Raw genomic sequence first — 26,668 nt, 5'->3', positions numbered from 1 at the left:
TGGTATTGCAAATGGGCTATATCGGTTCACGTTTTTATATAGCCCCCATATAACGGTACCACCCGATTTTCGGTATTTTGAAGGTTTTAGCCTCATTATCACACCGAAATGGCTAAAATTTGGTACTTAGTCTTTGTTGGGTGTACACAAATTTCTACCTGAAATTTGTCGGTGTAGGTCCAAATCTTCATATAGCCCCCATAGAACTGTACCTCCCGATTTTCGGTGTTTTGAAGGTTGTGGCTTCAATATTCCCCAGAGAGGCCTGAAATTTTGAATTAAGTCTTCGTTGGGGGTATTAAACTTCCCCCAGAAGCTTGTCTGTACAGGTCCACGCCTTAGTATAGCCCCCATAGAATGGTACCTCCCTATTTCAGTATTTTGAAGATCGTGGCCTCAATATTCCAACGAAATGGCTGAATTTTGGTATTTAATCTTCACTTGTGTTATTAAACGTTCCATATAAGATTTGTCGGTATAGGTCCACGCTTTAGTATAGCCCCCATAGAACAGTACTTCCCTATTTTCAGTATTATGAAGGTTTTAGCCTTATTAACGCACTGAAATGGCTGAAATTTGGTACTTAGTCTTCATTGGGTGTAAAAAAATGTCTCCGGTATTTTTGAAGGTATTTTGAAGGTTGTGGCCACAGCAACCCACCGAAATGGCTGAAAATTTTTATTTAGTTTTTGTTGGAGGTAAAAGCTTTTCTGACTGAAATTTGTCGGTATGAGTCCACATTTCGATATAGCCCCCATAAAACGGTACCTCCCGATTTCCGTAATTCTGAAGGTTGGGACGTCAATATCCCACCGAAAGACTGAAATTTGTTATTTAGTCTTCCATGTGGTTATAAAATATTCCAGAAGAGAGTTATCAGTATTGGTCCGCGGGTTCCTATATCCCACATAGAAGTGTATGCACTTGATTTTCGCTATTTTGAAGGTTTTACCGAAATATCGGAAATTTGCTATTTACTCTTCTTTGAGTCCAAAAAATGTCCGCCATAGATCGACATTTTGATATAGCAGATTGATTTTAAAGTAAGCCACATTGTTTTAACGAACTTACTGAAATTTGGTATTTAGTCTTCTTCATAAACGAAAGGAAACTAATTGTTCCATTTTACTTCAATACAACTCGTGGTGGAGGGTATAACAAGATCGGCCTGGCCGAACTTAACGCCGTTCTTACTTGTTTTTTTGTGAATTCTTCCAGATCTTCTTGGGCTAAACGGCTGTCTACGTCTTTCGTTGCATCGTATCATGAAACTATTTTGATGTTCAAATAATAATAAAAATTGTAAATTTCGAGGGATTTCCACTGATACAGATGTAATTAAAGCTTGATTAAATAGTTCTATACTTGCGGAGTCGTTTGAGATGTTGAGTGGTGCGAATGAGAGTCTATGGTCCGTTTCTTTGTACATCGCAATATTTCTAAGGGAGGTAGATCAGGTTTGAAAATTTACTATATACATCAACTCCTTCGGGTACCTCCCACAAAAAATCTTAGAAAAATGCTGTTTAAGGCCTGCTTTTGTTCTTTGTTGTAGCAACTTGTATTCGTTGCCTCCATAACAACGGTACAAATTTTATTGAGAAAATAGCCGAAAGCTGGAAAACCCCTATATCACCATGTGTAGTGGCTGGAGCGCACGATAACTCCCGAACGGATCAACCGATTTGGTCCAAGATTTGGCTTTCGGAATATTTTTTTCCAAATTTAGTTAAAGTTCGAAGATGGGTTATATCAGTCCAGTCCTTACGGTACGTCCCCCACAAAAGTTCGAAAATGTCCGGAAAATCGTTTGTAACTCTAAGGGAATAACCGATTTGGTCCATACCTTGCTCATCGTGAAATATCTATCAGATTAAGATGAGGTTCGAATATGGACACAATCGATTCACTCCTTCGAGTAACTCCCACACAAAATTTCGGATAAGTTCAAATTAGGACCTGCTCTCGAATCGCTTTGATTTTTGTTGTAACAACTTGTATTCACTGCTCGGTACGACGGTACCAGTTTTATTAGGGGTAAGTCCATCTTCCTGAGAGAATAGCCTGAAAGGTGCCACAAAACCCCAATGACACCGTGTGTAGTGGTTGGAGCGTAAGATAATTCTCGAACGGATCAGCCGATTCGGTACAAAATTTGACCTGCGTAATATTTTGTCCAAACATAATTTAAGTTCGAAGATAAGCCTTATCGGTCCACTCCTCCAAATTCTCCAAGTTTAATTTAACTTCTAAAATGATCGATATCGATATTTTCCTTATGGTCCCCCAAAAAACTTTTAACATTTGTGTCATAGTGCAGTGTAGGGTCTGTTCGAAGATCCTTTGGAAATATATACCGATGCTGTTTACAGCCATATTATGTTTTTTGTGTACAAGTCCATGCTTTCTGGCATACTGGTCCAGAAGTTATATGATGACCCACTGAAATGACTACTGGGCGCGATATCTATCGAAAATAAATGACTCCCAAAATAAGATCCACTTCCATAATGGACCAAGTCGGTCCATTTCTTTAATTACCTCCTGTGCAACCAGAGTTTCGGAGTCGGAGTCTAGGAGTCGGAGTCGAGCAATTTTGCTGGAGTCGGAGTCTGATTCGAAAAAAATAACTCGACTCCGAATCTGTGCAATTTTTTCTACAATTAGAAATATAACATTAAATTCTGGACTCCATTTTTTTTCAAAAATCATTATTTATTTTAAAAAGGAGCTAGAAGAAAGCATTTAAGCAAACGGTATATTATACAAATTTAGAGGACGAATCACAGGATATTTACTGTCCTTTGAAGTCTATTATTTTCATCTTTAATTTGATTATAAAATGTATGTCCAGGATATTTTTTGGTCCAATTGATCCGTTAATTTTTTTGGAAGAAATAGTAAAGTTCTATGACAATCGAATTATAATTGTACATTTTACGTCTTTTATATAAGCCCAGAAGTCTTCTGTCTGAAGACCTAGTGGTCTTCTCAGAAAAGAAAACCTACTGATCTTCTTATCTTGTCTTTTGTGAGATGTCATCCTTGTCTTCTATTAAAGGACCTGTTGGACTCCTATGAAGGTGTTCGCTATGGGAAATTTTACTGATTACACTGTGACATAAAATGGAAGTCAAGGTCTGGATTTAAAAAAATCACGTTGGGAATGAAAGCCCCTATTGAATATATTAAGAACTCTAACGGACCGATAGCAGAAGTTTCTGAGTTATGAAGTAATGATTTGTTACTCGTATTGACCTCAAACAATGCTTGAGCAAGTAGCTTTATATCTTTGTTTGGCGATATTGATTCATCATTTTGAGATGAAATGTTTTCAGATAAATATAATGAAGAATACTTTTGTAGATCATTTTATCCTTCTAGCTTAGTTCCTTCCATGTCCTTGTTGTTCTTGAACTGAAAAAGAAACATAACATCACACTTTCTACGTTAAAAAATTTTACAGAAATGTTCCTCTAGTAATTCATCGATTGATTTTATATTTCTAATCTTTTTTGACCATTTTATGACCATAAACGTTATTTTGTACATCAAAAAATTGAAAATTTGTTTTTTCGGTCCGCCATTTCCTAAAAATCTAATATTTTTTACAAAATCGATCGATGAAGTATTAGATTTTGATGACCTTGATAAGTCCACGAAAATATATGACAATCGGATTATTAGTTTTCGAGCCAGAGTTGGCACCGCAAAACGCTTTACTGGAAAGAGTGTAGACGGTCTGTAGACGGTCATTTGCCACAAAACTTCTTGCAGCCTGTTTATGTATTTCAGAACAAAAATGTGTGAGCATGAAACACAACCAAACTTTAGTTTTCGAAATTTTATTTCCTTTGCTTTTGCTTCAAAACAAAAAACTAATTTGAAAAACACACTCAAATTTGGTAGTGTTTCTTTCTCATTCATTTTCTTATCGACATACATAACATTATTCAAAAAAAATTTAGAAAGCACATTAAGTTAGTAAGTCTTTCAGATGAAGGAAAAAAGTTATTTTTCGTGGATTCCTTCGAAAAAAGTCATGAAAATGTTTTTTTTTTTTTTTTGACTGGGTGTCTTCGAAAAAATCATGAAAAAAGGTTTTTATTAGGCTTTTTTCGCCTGGGTTTCACCTCTTAAGGCTCTCCAAGAACTCTAAACTGTTGGCTTATATCCATTTTAAACTCTTGCCATTAGTTGCTTATGATTTGTATTGCGCCTTCATTTTCACATATTTTCTGACGGATAAAAGTTTCATCCAGAATACAAATACTCGAATAACTCTAAACTGTTGGCTTATATCCATTTTAAAACCTGGTCATGAATTGCTTATAATTTTTACTGCGTGTAGTCTTTTTGATTTGTATTGCTCCTTCATTTTCACATATTTTCTGACTGATAAAAGTTCCTTCCAGAATATTCTCACGCAAAAAACAGGCAAACCCGTTCTAAATACTATGTTAGGAAAAATCAACAGATTAGACTATATGGGAACAAATATATGAAAAAATTAAAAATTTGTCGACATTTTATTCATTTTAGCGGTATAGGAATTTACCCACGGAGTCGATACGGAGACGGAATCGCAACACTTTTGAACTTTAATCATAATCCAAACTTATGTCGGCAAACTCAAATCTTCAAAAAGGGCCACATAATTCTGAAAATACCCTAAATACATTCGATCTGTCCGTAGATGAAAGTTTCAATTCACATAAGCTGAGGGTATATCTCTGTCGTCAAATCCGACTGATACTATTTTACTTGTTTCTATTTGACTTTAATGCCGTCGGATTTCTCTCTGCGCGGTATTTGCCAAATACATAAGATTTTCCATTCTTCCCTTTACTTCATTCAACAATAAAAATAAATATTCAACGGTGACCCTGTAATGTATATACATTAGACAGACCCAAAAAAAACAAAAATTTTTTGATTGGAACTCCTACCACCTATATTTGTTCCATTTGACCAAAAAACCTTACATATATAAGAAATTTTATCACCATCGGTTAGGGTTAACCCGTGCCACCCGCACGGTCTCTGGTTGCATAGTAATTTGTATGGGGCCAAAGGTGCATTTTCACAAAAGTTCTCTAAAAGCCGTATTTAAATACGGTCCAATCGATGAAAATTGTTTACCACTTCATTGTTGTGACTAAAAAACGATTCCTTCAAAAAATTATGAAAAGCGGATCGGATTTTGATATAGCTCCGATAGGCCGATTTTAGGTTTTTTCGGCCCTATATACCTATATAGTAATCTGATCAAATTTTCACAATTTTTGTGGGATTCGTTTTTTAGCCACAAAAATGAACTGGTAAAAATTTTCATCGACATTATGTAGCTTTTCATGTCTTCAGAGGTATTAGTAATGTATCAACAGTTGTTTGTCTCTACTGTATAAAAGAAAATTTTTGTTGAAAAGGTGTGATATGCTCTTGATCGGCATAAAATTCAAAGTCGATATAACCATGAAATCAAGATACAGCTCACAATTTTTAGATAGAGCTTTCTAATTTGGTATAGAAGTTTCTATTACTCCTATAACTATATCGATCCACGTTTTGATATAGCCCCCATAGAACGCTACCTCCCGCCTTTCGGTATATTGAAGGTTGTGTCCTACATATCTCAACGAAATGGCTGAAATTAGGTATTCAGTCTTCGCTGGGGATATAAAACTTTGCATCTGAAATTTATCGTTATAGGTCCACGCCTTCATATAACCCCCATAGAACGGGACCTCCCGATTTTCGGTATTTTAAAGGTTGTGCGCTAAATAACCACCGAAATGGCTGAAATTTGGTACTTTGTATTCCATGGGTGTATAAAATCTTCCAGAAGAGAATTATTAGTATAGGACTAGGTCTTCATATAGCCCCCATAGAACAGTGCCTTTCGATTTTCGGTATTTTGAAGATGTAGGATTCAATGTCGCACCGAAATGGCTGAAATTTGGTATGTGGTCTTCGTTGGGCGAATAAAACTTTCCACCTGACATTTGTCGGTAAAGGTTCATGTCTTCATGTAGCCTTTATATAGATAAAGGATTCAATGTCCAACCGATATGACTAAAATTTGGTATGTGGTCTTCGTTGGGCGAATAAAACTTTCCACCTGAAATTTGTCGGTATAGGTCCACATTTTCATATAGCCCCATAGAACGGTACCTCCGGATTTCTGGTATTTAAAAGGTTGTGGACCCAATATCCCTCCAAAATGGCTGCAATTTAGTCTTCCTTGTGGGTATAAAACTTTCCACCTGAAATTTCTCGACATAGGTCCACGTCTTCTTATAGCCCCCATAGAACGGTACCTCCGGATTTTGAAGGTTGTGACCTCATAATCCCATCGAAATTACTGAAATTTGTTATTTAGTATTCCAATGGTGTATACAATCTTCCAGAAGAGATTTATCAGTATAGGCCCACATCTTCATATAACCCCGATAGAAGCATATCTCCCGATTTTCGGTATTTTAAAGAAATGACTGAAATTTGGTACTTGGGCGTTTAAGACTTTTCACCTGATTTTTTCGGTATTGCTCAACGTCTTCATATAGCCCCCATAGAACGGTCCCTAGCAATTTCCGGCATTTTGACTCCAATATCACCGAAATGGGTTAAATGTGGTATTTGGTCTTGGTTGAGGGTATAAAACTTTCCACCATATATTTGTCGGTATACGCTCACGACTTCATATAGCCCCCATAGAACGGTACACCTTGATTTTCGGTATTTTGAAAGTTTTAGTTATATTATTTAACTGGAATAACTGAAATTTGGTATTTAGTGTTCGCTAGAGGTGCAAAACATTTTTACAGACACAAACCATCACTTGAGCAAAAATCGGACATTATAGGTCAACGTTTTTGTATAGCCCCCATATAAGTGTGCCCCCATTTAAGCATTTTTAAGATCCTAGTAACATTTTTCTACCGACTTGGTTGTTAATTGAAATTTTGTGTTCCCAGAAGATAGAAAACTAACTCGCAAAACTACTATCCACGTATATTCGAGTTTTAGTCTAGTCACTATTTTCCATTTTTTTTCTTTTTTGGAAAGGACAACCGTGACATACCATATGAGCGTTTTATTAGTTAAGATATTCTGCTCTTGCAAGGAACAAGAGGAAAAGCTTAATAATATCATAAACGAAAGGATATTAATTGTTCGTGTTCACTTCAATATAGTTCTTGGTGAAGGATATAAAAAATTCGCTTCGTTAGTAGTTTTTTACTGAACTTTATATTTTCAGTTCCATTATTTTACTTGTACGCCTGACTTAAGTCACATCATATACCTCTTTCGATATTCGATCTAGTGGCAAACATTTAAAATGTTGCCCCTACTCCAAAGAAACTGAAAATGTTTACGGCTTTTATTGCTTGCCCAAGGTACTTAAAATAACATTTATCCATAGTTTTTACAATCATAAATGTTTTCAAAAATAAACAGAAATAAAACTAAAATAAATATGTAGATATAACCGAACTGAAGCAAGCACCGACCACCGACCACAACACTAGACAAACAAACAAAAGTATTAACACATCATTTGGTGTTTGATGACTTGGGAGAAGACCCACCCGACCGACCCAACCGATTATGCATATGTAATTACAAAAACAACAATGTTTGCCCAATTTATGTTGTTGTCGTTGTTTGTTGTATTATTACTTTTTGTAGTCACTCGCATAAATGTACAAACAAATAATACTTTTTACACGTTTATTTGTTAATTTTTATTATGAATGCTAAGCGTTGAACAAACAAAATATTTTAACACCTTTTTGTCTACTGTTTCAGTTTTGATTTTTATGTATTTGTATGATTCTAAATTGCTTATAGAGACGGGGATTTTTAATGGAATTTTTAGGGACAAGAGCAGTGGATTTTTTAAAGAATTTTTCATAAGCGAAATAAGCGGATTTTTAAGAAAAATTTTTATAACCTAAAAATGCGGATTTGAAAAAATTTTTAAGATATAGACGCGGATTTTTATGGGCAAGAGACGTGGATTTTTTAAAGAATCTTGTATGCTAAAGGCTTCCATTTTTTAAGAGTTTTTTTTTTGTTTGATGCAAGAGACGTGGATTTTTTAAAGAATTTCATTGAATACGAGAGACGAGGATTTTTTTAAAAATTTTTGGATAAAGAGACGGGGAATATTTAAAGAATTGTTTGGATACAAAAGATGTGGATTTTTTAAAGAATGTTTTGGATACAAGAGACGTGTTTTTTTAATTTTTTTTGGATACAAGAGATGTAGATTTTTTAAAGAATTTTTTGGATACAAAAGACGTGGATTTTGTTAAGGAATTTTTTGAATACAAGAGAATTGGATTTTTTAAAGATTTTTTTTGGATACAAGAGACGTGGATTCTTTAAAGCATATTTGGATAAAAGGAACGGGAAATTGTTTAAGATTTTTTTAGATACAGGAGACGTGCATGTTTAAAGATTTTTTTTTTTTGGATCTAAGAGACGTAGATTTTTTAAGAATTTTTTGGATAAAAGAGACGTGGATTTTTGTAAAGAATTGTTTGGATAAAAGTGACATGGATTTTTAATGTTTTTTTTTATTTTTATTTATTTATGTATTTATTTATTTAATGTCTACACAACAAGATTAAAATCTTATATTTAAAGTGCAGATAAAAGATTTTTTTTTTGGATCTAAGAGACGTAGGTTTTTTAAGAATTTTTTGGATAAAAAGACGTGGAGTTTTTAAAGAATTTTTTGGATAAAAGAGACGTGGATTTTTAATGATTTTTTTGAATAAAAGATTCGTGGGGTTTTAAAGAATTTTTTGAATAAAAGACACATGGAGTTTTTAAAGAATATTTTGGATACAAGAGACGTGGGGTTTTTAAAGAATTTTTTGAATAAAAGACACATGGTGTTTTTAAAGAATATTTTGGATACAAGAGACGTGCATTTTTTAATAATTTTTTGGATAAAAGAGACGTTGATTTTTTAAGATTTTTTTGGATACAAGAGACGTAGATTTTTTTAAAGAATTTTTTGGATAAAAGAGACGTGGTTTTTTAAAGAATTTTTTGGATAAAATATACATGAATTTATTATAGAATTTTTGTTTGGATAAAAGGGACGTGGATTTTTTAAATAATTTTTTTTGTTTGGATAAAAGAGACGTGTCGTTTTTAATGAATTTTTTGGATAATAGAGACGTAGAGTTTTTAGAGACGTGGTTTAAAAAAAAAAATGATAAAATAGACGTGGATTTAAAAAAAAATTGGAGCAAAACGGCGTGGGTTTTTTAAAAAATTTTTGGGATAAAAGAGACGTGGATTTGCTAAAGAATTTTGGGATAAAAGAGACGTGGATTTGCTAAAGAATTTTTGGGATAAAAGAGACTTGTATTTGCTAAAGAATTTTGGGATAAAAGAGACGTGGATTTGCTAAAGAATTTTGGGATAAAAGAGACGTGGATTTGCTAAAGAATTTTGGGATACAAAAGACGTGGATTTGCTAAAGAATTTTTTGGAAACAACACATGGGGATTGTTTAAAGATTTTTTGGATGAAAGAGACGTGGATTTTTTAAGGAATTTTTTTGGACACAAGAGACGCGGATTTTTTAAAAAATTTCTTTGGATACAAGAGACGTGGATTTCTTAAAAAATTTCTTTGGATACAAGAGACGTGGATTTTTTAAAAAAATTTTTTGGATACAGGAGACGTGGATTTTTAAAGTATTTTTTGGGTAGAAGATATGTTGATTTTTTTAGAATTTTTTGGATACAAGAGATATGTATTTTTTAACGAATTTTGTGGATACAAGGGAATTAATTTTTTTAAGAATTTTTTGGATAAAAAGACGTGGAGTTTTTAAAGAATTTTTTGGATAAAAGAGACGTGGATTTTTAATGATTTTTTTGAATAAAAGAGACGTGGATTTTTAATGATTTTTTTGAATAAAAGATACGTGGGGTTTTAAAGAATTTTTTGAATAAAAGACACATGGAGTTTTTAAAGATTATTTTGGATACAAGAGACGTGGGGTTTTTAAAGAATTTTTTGAATAAAAGACACATGGTGTTTTTAAAGAATATTTTGGATACAAGAGACGTGCATTTTTTAATAATTTTTTGGATAAAAGAGACGTTGATTTTTTAAGATTTTTTTGGATACAAGAGACGTAGATTTTTTTTAAAGAATTTTTTGGATAAAAGAGACGTGGTTTTTTAAAGATTTTTTTGGATAAAATATACATGAATTTATTATAGAATTTTTGTTTGGATAAAAGGGACGAGGATTTTTTAAATAATTTTTTTTTGTTTGGATAAAAGAGACGTGTCGTTTTTAATGAATTTTTTGGATAACAGAGACGTAGAGTTTTTAATGAATTTTTTGGATAAAAGAGACGTGGATTAAAAAAAAAAAATGATAAAATAGACGTGGATTTAAAAAAAAAATTGGAGCAAAACGGCGTGGGTTTTTTAAAAAAATTTTTGGGATAAAAGAGACGTGGATTTGCTAAAGAATTTTGGGATAAAAGAGACGTGGATTTGCTAAAGAATTTTTGGGATAAAAGAGACTTGTATTTGCTAAAGAATTTTGGGATAAAAGAGACGTGGATTTGCTAAAGAATTTTGGGATAAAAGAGACGTAGATTTGCTAAAGAATTTTTTGGAAACAACACATGGGGATTGTTTAAAGATTTTTTGGATGAAAGAGACGTGGATTTTTTAAGGAATTTTTTTGGACACAAGAGACGCGGATTTTTTAAAAAATTTCTTTGGATACAAGAGACGTGGATTTCTTAAAAAATTTCTTAGGATACAAGAGACGTGGATTTTTTACAAACTTTTTTGGATACAGGAGACGTGGATTTTTTACAAAATTTTTTGGATACAGGAGACGTGGATTTTTTAAAAAATTTTTTGGATACAGGAGACGTGGATTTTTTAAAAAATTTTTTGGATATAGGAGACCTAGAGTAGTAAAGAATTTGTTGGTTACAAGAGACGTGAATTTTTTAATGTATTTTTTGGGTAGAAGATATGTTGATTTTTTTAGAATTTTTTGGATACAAGAGATATGTATTTTTTAACGAATTTTGTGGATACAAGGGAATTAATTTTTTTAAAGAATTTTTGGATACAAGAAACGTGGATTTTTAAAGAATTTTTGGATACGAGAAACGTAAATTTTTTAAGGAATTTTAAGATAAAAGAGACGTAGATTTTTCAAAGAATTTTTAGAAAAAATAAAGGTGAATTTTTTAATTTTTTTTAGATAAAAGGGACTTGAATTTTTTAAAAAATTTTTATATTCATGAGACTGTGATTTTTTAAAGAATTTTTGAATAAAAGAGACTTAGATTTTTCAAAGAATTTTTAGATAAAATAGACGTGGATTTTTTAAACATTTTTTTTTTTGGACAAAAGAGACGTGAATTTTTTAAAAAAAATTTAGATACAAGAGACTGTGATTTTTTAAAGATTTTTTAAATAAAAGAAACGTGGATTTTTTAAAGAATTTTTGAGATACAAGAGATATGGATTTTTCAAGAACTTATTTGGATACAAAAGATATGGATTTTTTTAAGAATTTTTTGGATACAAGAGACGCAGATTTTTCAAAAGAATCTTTTGGGTATACAAGAGACTTGTTTTTCTAATGATTTTTTTTGGATGCAGCACATTGAGATTTTTCAAAGAATTTTTTGGGTACAAGCGACGTGAATTTTTGGACACAAGAGACGTGATTTCTTTAAGTTTTTATTGGATAAGAGTGACGTGATTTTTTAAAGAGTTTTTGGGTACAAGAGACGTTAATGTTTGGACACAAGAGACGAGAATTTTGTAAAGACATTTTTGGATACAGACGTGAATTTTTGAAAGAATTTTTTTTAATACAACACATGCTGATTTTTTAAAGAATTTTTGGGCACAAGAGACGTGAATTTTCTAGAGAATTTTTTGGATACAAGTGACTTGAATTTTGTAATGAATTTTTTGGATACAAAATAAGTGATTTTTTTGGATACAAGAGTTTTGTAAATAATTTGTGGGTACAAGAGACGTGGTTTTTATACCCTCAGCCTTTAGGCTAAAGAGGGTATTTACACTTTGATACGACCAAAAATGTGCCTCATCGAAATAATGGTTTTAGACCCCAAGTATGTTTGTACGATATCCGTTTCAGACAATTTTGAGTAGATCTAGCAATGTCCGTCCGTCTGTCTGTCTGTCTGGCTGGTGCGCACGATAACTCTCGAACGGATCAATCGATTCGGTTCAAATTTTGGGTATCCAAATATTTTGTCCAGATTTGATTTAAGTTCGAAGATGGGCCATATAGGTCCACTCCTTCCGGTACCTCCCCCACAAATGTTCAAAAATTGTGCGCACGATAACTCTCGCAGGGAGTAACCGAATTGAACCAAACTTTGCATATGGTAATACTACCTCTAGGCATACATCAAGTTCGAATATAGATTATATCGGTCCATTCCTTCGGGTACCTCCCACACAAAATTTCGGAAAGTTCAGTTTAGGACCTGTTCTCGAATCTCTCTGATTTTTGTTATAGCATCTTGTATTCACAGTCCCGCTTACGACGGTACAAGTTTCATTAGGGGCAAGTCCATACTTCTTGAGCAAACAGCCCGAAGAGTGTAAAAACCACCTATGGCACCATATGTTGTGGCTGGAGATCCACTTCCATAACGGTCAAAGTCTATCCATTCCTTTTAGTATGTCCTCCGCAAAACTGTTGATCTTTAATCCTAATCAAAATTTTTAAAACCCCTACAAAAATACGTATGTTGGGAAAAATTTGTTTCAATATGTACAGGCTGAGGGTATACCTCTGTCGGCAATGCCAACTGATACTTTTTTACTTGTTTAAAAAAAATTTGGGCACAAGAGACGTGTTTTTAAAAAAATTTTTTGGACACAAGGGACAAGGAATTTTTAAAGAGTTTTAAGGATTCAAGACCGTACAGTTATATAGAAAATCTGTTATGTATGTTATTATGTGTAAATAAACAACTTTCGTTTGGTACTTAAATTAATATTTCCATGTTTTTTCATATTTTATATTCAATTCCCTCCACTCAACATATTTCAAGTTATTAAATGGTATAATAACAAAACCTTAAAACTGTCTATAGAATTTCGTTTAACATATTTTGAAAAGGGTCAGCATTATTAAACATCCATCCGTTTTTGCCTTTGTTTCCTGGACAATACAGTTAAACATGTAAAGCAAGAGCAGGCTGGGTAGGGGAGAGAGGGTTTAAAAACAATATTTGCTTTTGCCTTTGCATATGTTAATGGGATATTAGACATTTTATAGAGCATAACCCACGCATTTCATTTAAATTTCATATATTTTTTTATTTTATGATTACACATTTATAAATAAACGAACAGGGAAAGGATGTGAATGAATGTACACACATTTTAAATTACGACAGAGTACGGTATACAAATGTTGGATTACTATTATGACATCGTTTGGACTCTCTAAAATATTCATTATTTCTGTCCACATAATGGTTTTAGCCAGAAATATTCTTTTAATTTTTTAACGAACAAAAAACTTTTGTTTTTTTTTTTTTTTTGGTAGTTGTGAGGATTTTAAGTTTCTCAGTAACATGTCAAAGCTACGCCATTAAATGTTATAAAAGAGGATATACTTGTTAAGGTAACTATAATTTGAAAATATAATTTTAAAAGTCCTAGCAATGAAAGTTGTTATTGTTGTTGTCGGTCAAAAGGGAAGCATTATTTTTATATATGTTTGAATATAAAATGCCTCTCTATACCCTATCTACCAACTTGGTACTCCGGTGGTTTTTATCACAGCCTTTTTACTACTGCTTATACATTTTCCATCGAAAACGTAAAAAAGTTGGCTTTGCCGATAGCGCGTCGCATTTTATCTTATAGCCTACTACGGGTGATAGAGTTAACTCATTAGGTGACATCACCGGAAGGTTTGTGGACATATGAGACTAAGACAAAAATCTGGAAAAGGTCCTACAAGTGCCGATGTCAAAGTCAGAATGTTTGTTGTATGTTAGCCACAACCCCAAACATTTGTCGCATAAACCTATATTTTACTTTATACATCTACAAACTACAAACTGAGAGCAAAGCCGCATTGATTACTCCAGATGCAAACCTGGTGGTGCCAAACCATCCACCTCTCAAAGCGAAAGAGCTCATGGATACTTGATTGTTCTAGAAGTAACACGGACTCATCCGACCTCGGTACTGATAGCCCTTAGAGGGATGACAATTCAACAGCAACGAACAGAATCAAGCATAATCCCACATACATTGCAAGACTCCTTGTTACATGCTCCAAGCTGTCGTCCCATGGCAGTCAGGGGAAGCTGCTGCAGTAATGGAGTATTTGGTAAGCACACTCTATCTGAAGAAGTGGAGCATGTACATGGACAACCAATAATTTGGGAACTAAGAATATCAGACCGTGGTCATCAAGAATGAATCTACAGAAAGATGGAAGTTCAAACAATCGCAGATGTACTTTAAAATGAGTTAGATGAGTTCAACTTCTGGGTTCAATTGTGATAAAAAATAGAGGAGTTGTAGTACGACTGCAGCAAATCTTCGAAGAGAAAGGTAACTCCACGTAATTTGTACTTGTTTTTTTGTAGTTTGTCAATACAATTTTCCGTTATACCAGTGTGAAATATTTAAAAAAAAAAAAAAATAAAAATTATTTTTTTTTAAAATTTGTTTTATTGCCACCACAGCAAAAAATAAAGGAAATCAAACACCACTATTTGAAAAAGTGTCCGATTTCTCTCATAAATCCCCATATACATATTTTCTTGATCAGGATAAAATTCTGAATCGATCTAGGCTCCAGCGACCGTAAAAATTTAGCTAGAGCGCAATATTTTGCACCCGAGTTTTTTTCCATAGGCAGGCCAAGTTCGAAGATATAGATATATGTATTATCAGGGTTCTAGCTATTTGTTTTGACTGAACTATCCGTCATTTGACGTTTGAGGTTCTCTGCAGTCACGAAACTTCTCCAACAACAAGTTAAAAAGTATCAGTCGGCTTTGCCGACAGAGATATACCCTCAGCCTGTGCAAATTAAAACACTTTTTTCACAAAAAACTTATGTGTTTAGGGGGTTTCAAAATTTTGGTCATATGAACCGAAAAAAAATGTTGATTAGGATTAAAGTTCAAAAATTTTGCGGAAAACGTACTTAAAGGAATGGACCGACATAGACCATGGGGGTGCCATAGGGGGTTTTTACACCCTTCGGGCTGTTTTCTCAAGAAGTATGGTCTTGCCCTTGAAACAGCTTTTACCATCGTAATTGAGGCAGCGAATGTAAGTGGCTTCAACAAAAATCAAAGTGATTCAATAGCAGGTCTTAAAGTGAACTTATCCAAAATTTTGTGTGGGAGGTACGGGATGGCGTGGACAAATATAGTCCATATTCGAACCTGATCTATTTCTGGTAGATATTATGAGAATGTGCAAAGTATAGACCAAATCGGTTACTCCCTTCAAGAGTTATCGTACGCACAAATTTTCCGAACATTTTCTAACTTTTGTGGGGGAGGTACCGGAAGGAGTGGACCGATATAATCCATCTTTGAACTTGAACTAAGTTTGGACAAAATATTACGAAAGCCAAATTTTGGACCGAATCGGCAGATCTGTTCGAGAGTTATCTTGCGCTCCAACCACTACACACGGTGTCATAGGGTTTTTTGTAACTTTCAGGCTATTTTCTCAGGAAGTATGGACTTGCCCCTAATAAAACTTACAGCGTCGTATAGAGGACAGCGAATACAACTTGCGTAAACAAAAATCAAAGCGATTTGAGACCAGGTCCTAAACTGAACTTTTCCGAAATTTTGTGTGGGAGGTACCCGAAGGAGTAGACCGATTGAGTCCATATTGGAACCTAATCTAAGTTTGGTAGAAATTACACGATGTGCAAAGTATGGACAAAATCGGTTATTCCCTACAAGAGTTATCGTGCGCACAAGTTTTGCGACAATTTTTGAACATTTGTGGGGGAGGTACCTGAAGGAGTGGACCTATGTGGCCCATTTTCGAACTTAAATCGAATATGGACAAAATATTTCGATACCCAAAATTTGAACCGAATCGATTGATCCGTTCGATAGTTATCGTGCGCACCAGCCAGCCAGACAGACGGACAGACAGACAGACGGACGGACATTGCTAGATCTACTCAAAATTGTCTGAAACGGATATCGTACAAACATACTTGGGGTCTAAAACCATTATTTCGATAAGGCACATTTTTGGTCGTATCAAAGTGTAAATACCCTCTTTAGCCTAAAGGTATAAAAATTGTAAACATAGGACAAAATTTTCGTATGGCCCCATAAAACGGATATCACTGATTTCAGTATTTTTTTTTTTTTGTCTACATTTTCGGGCAAAATGTCCCAAGAAATCTCCACATAAAATTGTGAACATAATTATTCCATATAATTTAGAATATTTTATAGTGGAGGGCATAAAAAGTTCGGCCCCGCGGTACTTTTTGGTACTTTTGTAATTTTGCGTTAAGCCCTAAAACCAATCAGTACAAAAGATGGGCGTTTTATGCTGCATAATCAAATTCTGACTCTTTGCAACCCATCATCATCCATTCAGTTACACTATTCCCAATTCTGTCTAATTCACTTCTCACCTAGTTTTTATGACGATATTCCATTCATTCACACTTTTTTAATGGCCATAAACTTCAACAAAATTGCACTCTCAAACGTGTGATATGTCATTCCATTAGGTAACACATTCCATCACAATTCTATAGAAGAGCCTACCAAAAAAAAAAAAAAAAAAAAAAAAAAACATTGAAATCCCCAGCTTTTCCAAATATTCTTCTGGACTTCGTTGAGAGTATCCTTTTTGCCAATGCGCCAAAACTCATAAATATCTAAGCTTAACCGTAGTTTGTTTTTTTCCAATGCTCCTCTGGGTATTGTATTCCAATTGTGCTGTAGTTTTTGGTTTTTGGGAAATCTCTTTCCTTTTGGTTCACACGTACATACCTACCTAAGATCCTAAATAGTTTAGTTTATATACTTTGGGATGTGTTCTCTATACCCTTTCATTTCATTCATTCACTGAGTTTGGTATTGGCTTAAAACATTCGACCTAATGGTCGTAGTTGGTAGTACTTCCGGGGAAAAATAACGAACATATATTTTTTAGTATTTGGAGATGTGTATGTATTTTTACATGGATTTTTATAGTCTTGTTGCTGCTTTGGGTTTTATGTCATGTTGGGGATATTTCATTGTTTTAACCAAAAATATCAAACAAAAAAATTTGTGCTGCTGTTAGTTTGGGGGAGGGGGAAACTAACCTGATGAAATCTGTATAAATGAAAACAGTACGTTTATTTTGTTAGTTTAGTTTATTTCCGCTGTCATGACATCCCTTTCTGTATGTGAATTATTAACTTTCTATGACAGTGACTTTTGGCAGTTGGCTTTGGTGCTATCACATTTTTTTGTCTACAAATATTTGCTGAGATATGTTTTTAACTAAATGTTTACAATAGATATGATATTCAAAATGTTTTCATATTTAAATATTCCGATTTTATTAAATTCATAGATATATAGTAAAAACCAAATTTCTTTTGCAATTCCATTTTAAAATTTTAAAGATTTGATTTGCGAGCACTTTTGTTATAGTGATAAGGGAAAAATTTGGTTTCAAATCCGTTCGCGTTCACAAAATTGGTCGGTGCGCGCAAATGTTATAGCGTTGTTTATTCTCACTTAAAGAAGAAAATATTTAAAAATGTCTTGTTTGTTTTTATGAGAATATGTGTGCATAAATTGCCACCGTGGTGCAATGGTATGCACACCCTCCTTGCACGCTAAAGGTCGTGGGTTCGACTCCCAGGCCAGGCAACATCAAATTTTCAACGGTGGCAAAATACCCCTCAGTGATGTTGGCGACATTTCCTGAGTATTTCAGCCTTGTAAAACTTCTCTAAAAGTGGTGTCTTAGGACACGCTGTTCGGACTCGGCAATAAACAGTAGGTCCCATATCATTGAGCTAATATGAATCGGGGTGCACTCATTGATATGAGAGAAGTCTCCCTGTTTGTGCAACAATTATATTATATAAATCGTTAACAGCTTTCCATATCTATTTGTAGATGTTTAAGTATTTAAACATGTGTCTTTATTTTCCCGGAAAATCGACAAATAATAAAAAATCTTGAAATAAATCCAAATTATCCTGCCCCAGAGTACGTACAAAGCTTAAGAATTATATTAAAAATATCTACAGAATCTAGACAATGCACATAGGTTTCAATCAGGAGATTTTTTGCCAAAACCTTTTTTTTTGAAGTTTCGAAATTTTAATTTTTTTGCACAGAATAATAAAAAACACATCAAGTCATGTGAAAATAATTAGTTTTTGTAATTACAGATAGATGCCGTTAGTTGGAGCAGTGTCAAGGTCGGCACTTAATTGTAAAAAAAACATAAAATTTGTGTAAAATAGACTCTTTTTGTTGTGCTGTGTCGCTGCATAAATATAGAGAAGTGAGACCAAAGTTATAATGAACCGAGAAGCTGGTGGTGAGTACTTTCATAATATTAACAAGTAAAAAAGCATTAAGTTCGGCCGGGCCGAACTTTTCATACCCTCCACCATAAAATATTCATTCCTGTCCCCAACTTTAAGTGAGTACGTTAAAATGTCAGATAATGTACATAAAATGCTTCATTCGGGAGGCCCTTTTTTATGGTGTCTATATCTAACTGTTGACAATTTTTGGTGGGCTAGAAATTGGGAGGTACCGTTATATAGGGGTTATAATAAAACATGGGTCTATGTTGAGAGTTTTTGATGGGAGCCTTTAATGTCAAATAACTCCTAATTCGGTTAAAAAATTTAGCTAGAATCCTCAAAATATCGAAAATCGGTACATAACGTGGGAACTTCAAATGTCATTAACAGCTAGTTCGGAGGTATCTGGGCTATACGAAAATATGAACTTAAATAAACAATTTTTGTTGCAGAATTTTTGTTGACTTTTAAATTTCAAATTACAGAAAGTTCGTCCAAAAATAAAGCTAAGGTACGGAAAATCGGGAGGTTTGTTTTGGGGCTATACAAAAACATGGACCTACGTTCGGTTAAACATTTTAAGTAAAATCCTCAAAGTACCGAAAATTGGGAAGTATCGTTATATTGGGGCTATGTTGAAAATTGTTGATGCAGATGCGTGGTGACCACTACAACCTTCAAATGTCAAATTACAGTTAGTTCTGTTAAAAATTGTAGCTAAAATGGCCAAATTACTGAAAATTGGGAGGTACCATTACATGGGAGCTATATCCGAACATGGACCTATGTTGACAATTTTTGATGGAGAGGTGTTGTGACCACTAAAAACTTCAAATGTCAAATTACTGCTAGTTCGGATTAATATTGTAGCTAAAATCATTTCAATTTCAATTCAATTTCAATTTTTGGTGGAGAGGTGTGGTGACCACTAAGAATGTCAAATGTTCAAATTACAGATAATTCGGTTAAAACTTGTTGGTAAAATTCTCAAAATACCTGAAATCGGGCGGTAACGTTATATGGGGGCTATTCCAAAACATGGACCTATGTCCACTAGTTATATAAGTTTATTGACATTTAAGAACCCTAAATGTCAATTGATAGCTAAATCGGTCTGAAAATGTAGATAAAAACGTCAAAATGTCGTAAATCGGGGGTACCGTTATATGGGGGCTATACCAACACGTGGATCTAGGTCCACAACTTTTGTTATACAAATTTAGTTACACTTAAGAACCCTAAATGTCAAATTATAGCTATATCGGTCTGAAAATGTAGCTAAAAACGTCAAAATACCGTAAATCGGGGGGTACCGTTATATGGGGGCTATACCAAAACGTGGACCTATGTCCACAACTTTTGTCACATAATTTTATTGACACTTAAGAACAATAAATGTCAAATTATAGCTAAATCGGTCTGAAAATGCAGCTACAAACGTCAAAATACCGCAAATAGGGGGTACCGTTTTATGGGGGCTATACCAAAACTATGTCCACAACTTTTGTTATATAAGTTTATTGACATTTAAGAACCGTAAATGTCAAATTATAGCTACATCGGTCTGAAAATGTAGCTAAAAACGTCAAAATACCGCAAATCGGGGGTACCGTTATATGGGGGCTATACCAAAACGTGGACCTATGTCCACAACTTTTATTTAATAAGTTTATTAACACTTAAGAACCCTAAATGTCAAATTATAGCTACATCGGTCTGATAATGTAGCTAAAAACGTCAAAATACCGTAAATCGGGGGTACCGTTATATGGGGTTATACCAAAACGTGGACCTATGTCCACAACTTTTGTCACATAATTTTATTGACACTTAAGAACAATAAATGTCAAATTATAGCTAAATCGGTCTGAAAATGTAGCTACAAACGTCAAAATGCCGCAAATCGGGAGGTACCGTTATATGGGGGCTATACCAAACCGTGGACTTATGTCCACAACTTTTGTCATATATGTTTATTGATACTTAAGACCTCTAAATGTCAAATTATAGCTAAATCGGTCTAAAAATGTTGCTAAAAACGTCAAAATACCGCAAATCGGGGGTACCGTTATATGGGGGCTATACCAAAACGTGGACCTATGTCCACAAGTTTTGTTATATATGTTTATTGACACTTAAGAACCCTAAATGTCAAATTATAGCCAAATCGGTCTGAAAATGTAGCTAAAACCGTCAAAATACCGTAAATCGGGGGGTACCGTTATATGGGGTTATACCAAAACGTGGACCTATGTCTACAACTTTTGTTATATAAGTTTATTGACACTTAAGAACCCTAAATGTCAAATTATAGCTACATCGGTCTGAAAATTTAGCTAAAAACGTCAAAATACCGCAAATCGGGGGGTACCGTTATATGGGGGCTATACCAAAACGTGGACCTATGTCCACAACTTCTAATATATAAGTTTATTAACACTTAAGAACCCTAAATGTCAAATTATAGCTACATCGGTCTGATAATGTAGCTAAAAACGTCAAAACACTGTATATCTGGGGGTACCGTTTTATGGGGGCTATACCAAAACGTGGACCTTTGTCCACAACTTTTGTTATATAAGTTTATTGATACTTAAGAACCTTAAATGTCAAATTATAGCCAAATCGGTCTGAAAATTTAGCTAAAAACGTCAAAATACCGTAAATCGGGGGGTACCGTTATATGGGGGCTATACCAAAACGTGGACCGATATAGCCCATCATCGAACTTGACCTGCCTGCAAACAAAAGACGCATTTTCCCAAAATTTCAGCGTCCTATCTCCATTTTTGTGGATGCTAGAGTGATTACCACAGACGGACGGACGGACGGACGGACGGACGGACGTGCTCAGATCGACTTAGAATTTTACCCTGATCAAGAATATATATACTTTATAGGGTCGCAAATGAGTATTTCAATGCGTTACAAACGGAAAAACAAACTTAATATACCCTCCATACTATGGTGGAGGGTATAAAAAAAAGAACTAAAGACTTTGTAAAATTAGTGTAGTAAAATCCCTGTTTGTATGTATATTGAAAATTATTCTCACAAATATTTTTAAAATATATTTAAAGTTTTAAAAAATGTCCAAGTTTGTCCACCTCCAATTTGATTTTGGAACATCGCTGGGGTTCTGAACTAATAAACTGAGAAATAAATTCTTGCTCAAATTTGCCACAGTTAAAATAAAGTGCATTTTTCTATTTTAAGGTGGGAGAATTTTTTGTAAATACCTGTTGTGACTGTACGTAGTATCCAATTGAAATAGAACGAGAATACCCACAATCGAAACTATGACATATGCAAAATTATTGAAAATGCAACAAATATTTCAATAACAGGTACAAAAATGTTTGTGTGTCAAATTTTTCTGTTTAAAATTCTCTTCAGACAAGTCAATAAAAATAAGTAAAAAAGTATCAGTCGCCTTTGCCGACAGAGATATGCCCTCAGCCGGTGTAAATTGAAACACCTTTTCCCAAAAAAAAAATTATTTAGGGGGTATGAACCGACAAAAATGTGAATTAGGATTAAAGTACAAAAGTATTGCAGAGTAAGCACCTCCTTTAATCCTAATACTAATTCTAATCCAAGGAATGGACCCACATAGTCCATTATTGAAGTGGGTCTTTCGCTCCCACTAAATTTTTTCAGATGTAATTTAAGTAGTAATTCGTGACATTTCATTTGTAATTCGAGAATTCTATTTGTAATTCGAATTATTCCATTTGTAATTCGAATTATTCTATTTGTAATTCGAATTATTCTATTTGTAATTCCAATTATTCTATTTGTAATTCGAATTATTCTATTTGAAATTCGAATCATTCCCTTTGTAATTCGAATTATTCCATTTGAAATTCGAATTATTCCATTTGTAATTCGAATTATTCCATTTGAAATTCGAATTATTCAATTTGTAATTCGAATTATTTTATTTTAAATTACAAAGGAAATCATTCGAATTACAAATGGAATAATTAGAATTACAAATGGAATAATTCGAATTACATATGGAATAATTCAAATTTCAAATGGAAGAATTCGAATTACAAATGGAATAATTCGAATTACATATGGAATAATTCAAATTTCAAATGGAACAATTCGAATTACAAATGGAATAATTCGAATTACATATGGAATAATTCAAGTTTCAAATGGAAGAATTCGATTTACAAATGGAATTCTCGAATTACAAATGAAATGTTACGAATTACAAATAGAATTCTCGAATTACCATTAAAATAATTCAAATTACATCTTAAAAACGGTGTAGTCATTTCAGTGGGTCATCGTGTAAATGCCAGGACTTGTCCGCGGAATACATAATATGGCTGTAAACTGGACCTCAACGAACGGCATCAGTATACATTTTCAGAGACCTTCGAACAGACCCTAAGTTGCACTTAAACACAAATAGTGATCTTTGGTGGGGGAGGTACCCTAAGGAGAGGGCCGAAATGGGCCATTTTTGAAGTTAAACTAATTTTGGACAAAATATTAGGAGATCCAAAGTTTGGACCAAATTGGTTGCCCCGTTCAAGAGATATCGGGCATGAGTGAATTTTTTTAAATACTGGGGAGAAGTACCGGAATTTGTGGACCGGTATGTTTGGACAAAATATGACAAAGGCCAAATTTTGGACCAAATCGGTTCATCGGTTCGAGAGTTATCGTGCTCTCCAGCCACTACATATTGTGCCTTAGGGGCTTTTACACCTTTCGGGATGTTTTCTTAAGAAGTATGGACTTGTCCCTGAAAAAACTTTTACCGTCGTAATTGAGGCAGCGAATGCAAATTGCTTCAATAGAAATCAAAGTGATTCAAGAGCAGGTCTTAAAGTGAACTTATCCGAAATTTTGTGGGGGAGGTACCCGAAGGAGTGGACAAATATAGTCAATATTCAAACAAGATATACATATGGTAGATATATTAGGATGTGTAAAGTATGGACCAAATCGGTCATTCCCTTCAAGAGTTATCGTGAGCACAATTTTTCCGAACATTTTTGATATTTTTTGGGGAACTTACCTGAAGGAATGGGCCGATATGGTTTATCTTCGACCTTTAACTATGATTGTACAAATGTTGGACCCAATCGACAGATTCGTTCGAGAATTTTCTTGCGCTCCAGCCACTACACACGGTTTCATAGAGATTTTTGCACTGAGCCAGGCTGACACACAGACAGGAGATGGAGGACATAGCTAAATCAACTCCAAATTGTCTGAAACACATTTCGTCCAAACATACTTGGGGTCTAAAACCATTATTTCGATTATTCGATTTTCCTGAAATTGTACAGGGATGGCCCCCGATGGAGCCACAATACGAAACCACTTCCACTTTTTTTAAATAGGTTGTATCTTGAAAACTGATGACCACGCCCACTCTTTTCAATACTTTATTTTTCCAAAACTACTGAACCTAATTTCATGCAATTTTCAGAAAGTGTTCAAGTGGAATGTGGAATGTCCCTATATTTGCTAAACTTATGAGTGCATGGGCTTGGAATTTAATTTTCGAGACAACGGTGGTTGCGCCCCCGATCAAAAAAAACTTTATATTTACAAATTTCTTTAAATGGGGAGGTTCAACGGTTCATCAGCCGTGAAAAACTAAAACATATAAGTCTCAATAAGCGGGAGAATTCGACTTAACCATTTTTTTAACTTTTATAATTAGATCGCTTTAGGATAAAGACAGGGACATGGACGATAATAAATCCTAAAAAGCATAAATTCACAAAGACCGTAAGAGAAAAGAAAGATTACGGACAACATATGTTGATAAAATTAAAATCCTCCTCGGTTTAACAATGAACCGAAGAAGTGAGGTAGAAAATATATATTTTTGAATTGTCAAGCATAAAGTCCATAAAAAGTTGTCATTAAAGCTCATTACGACGGGCCAGCAACGCGTACCGGGGTTTGCTTGTTACAAATAAATTCTTCAAGAACCGCGGATATGCCTCCACATTCTATTTTGTGTAAAATACCCATATTACTCGCGTATCTCTGTAATTTATGGCACACGTCAAAATATATTTTTGCAGATTTTCCTTTTTTAAGGTATCTGTATTCACCGTTTTAGTGGATGGTTTCGAACTCGGAAGGGCTCATTAGATCCGTCACTTAAAAACAAAATTCATGCGGGGTTCAAAGGAAATTTACACGCAAAAAATAGGGTTTTTTAAGAAAATTCAAGCATAAAATTTTGGCCTTTAGACTCCAATTACTAGGATGATGTAAGGAGCTCACTCATGAGATGTACATTAAACGATATAAAATCACGAGTTCTATAATCCTAGTATGAGCTTTGAACATTACCTTGTGGCGCGTCCGGATTATTAAAAAAAATTCAAGAAACTCCTAAATTTGGACGTCAAAATATCAGCAGAAATTTTAGGTGGATGCAGTCGATATATCGAAAAACCATGCAATAGTATCGTATTGCCCATGGAGTTTTCTTTGAGTCTTTCTTTGGGGATATGTCTATATAATGTAAGGTTAAGCCAGAAATCGGAAGAGAGCATAAACAAACTTGTTGACTTCAACGGATTTTTACCCATTTTTTACATTGATGTCAACACAGCTTCCACGTAAATTAATTTTAATGGTCGACATTATGGGTTCCCTCGTAAAACATTTAATTTTAAAGAATTTCAGTCATTTTATTAGGGTGCAGTTTGGATCCATCGATTGTAAAAGATTTTTAGTTTTTACCATATACGTTGGGGTTGCAATGTAACACTGTGAAAATAGAATGGATTGTTATACAAGTTAAATTAATGCACCAGAAATGTTGTGGGCCTTCAGGGAAGTGTACAGAATGCGGGGACATCCACAATTTCTGATATAGAACTGTCCGAAGATGTTTTGAGTACCTGCAAATAAATTAAGGAGTTGAGGGCTATTCATACAATCTAAAAGAAAAGTCTCGAGTGATCGTAAGAGAGAAAGAGGATTTTTGCAAGATCGTTTCTCTTATCACACCTTATATATAATGTTTGCCAATTGTTCTTTGCATTGCTTGTGGAAAACACCCCAAACATTCACTTCGCCATTATGATTCACCGCTATCCAAAGTTTTCTTTTATTATTTGGCATATAAAATAGTGTTTATTTTTATTGTGACCCCAGTAAGACTGTTCAAATCTTATCTTAAATTTCACAGCTACTCACTCACCTTCAAATTGTTACTGTACTGCTCGCTAATCTTAATTTCTAAACGATTGTTTGTTGAACTGAAAATATAGTAAGAAGAGGAAAAAGAGAAATGATAAAACGATATATAATTTTAATTAAATATCTTAAGCCATATAAATCAAAGTCAATTCAATTATCGTTATCATGAATAATATTCTCGTACTCAACCAACAAAATACACCACACATGGATGGGAAGACTGAAATGAAAATCAAACATTAATTTACACGCACGCACACTCACATACCCCCACGCACACGATTATAAATACTCAACCATATAACCATCATTTTATGTATCAATCATAACCATTCCTTTAATATGTTGTATGTTACGCTGGATTAAAATGTATGATTACAATTATTTTTTCCACTGGCATTAATCTATATTTATCAATTATTCTTAAACAAAAAAAAAAAAAAAAAAAAAAAAACAAAAGTATGCATAAGAAAAAATAATCATAATCCCTAACTACATATATAATATAAAGATTGCTGTATTGAAGTTTGAATTATTATCGCTCATCCATTCTGTATTTTAATATCACTTGTTATATAGTAATTTGCATAGCTAATAAGTGCATTGGGGTGCGATGAGTGAAAATAAAATGTACTACATATATTTTTACATTCACCCTTCATAATAGGCGCCAAGAATAAATATAAATATTAACACAGAAAAAAACTATACAAGTGTAGCAAACTAGAATATGTTATTTGAATTAATTCTCTTTCGAGTTGGGCTGTTATAACCTAAGAGGTATGTACATAGACAAATTGGGAATCCACCAAAGCGCCACACATTCAACCATTATGCTACGATTCACGGGTGGTTA

The 26,668-nt window shown here is 33.8% G+C and overlaps 1 protein-coding gene across 9 annotated transcripts in view; it reads right to left on the bottom strand.

Annotated features, from left to right (window-relative positions):
• 5-HT7 (5-hydroxytryptamine receptor 7) overlaps window positions 1-26,668 on the bottom strand; it is a 554,635-nt gene that overhangs the window by 302,084 nt on the left and 225,883 nt on the right. For all 9 annotated transcript variants that reach the window (XM_073960261.1, XM_073960262.1, XM_073960264.1 and 6 more), the window contains one exon: window positions 25,814-25,871. The gene's annotated coding sequence lies outside the window, so the exon portion shown is untranslated. The remainder of the gene's footprint in view (window positions 1-25,813; window positions 25,872-26,668) is intronic.

The sequence above is a fragment of the Musca autumnalis genome, unplaced genomic scaffold (genome assembly GCF_047663935.1).
Source record: "Musca autumnalis isolate F117 unplaced genomic scaffold, ASM4766393v1 scaffold_1, whole genome shotgun sequence".
In the NCBI taxonomy this organism is placed as follows: Eukaryota; Metazoa; Arthropoda; class Insecta; order Diptera; family Muscidae; genus Musca; species Musca autumnalis.
Note: the sequence above shows the minus strand (reverse complement) of the source record. Positions and strands in the feature narration are given on the sequence as shown.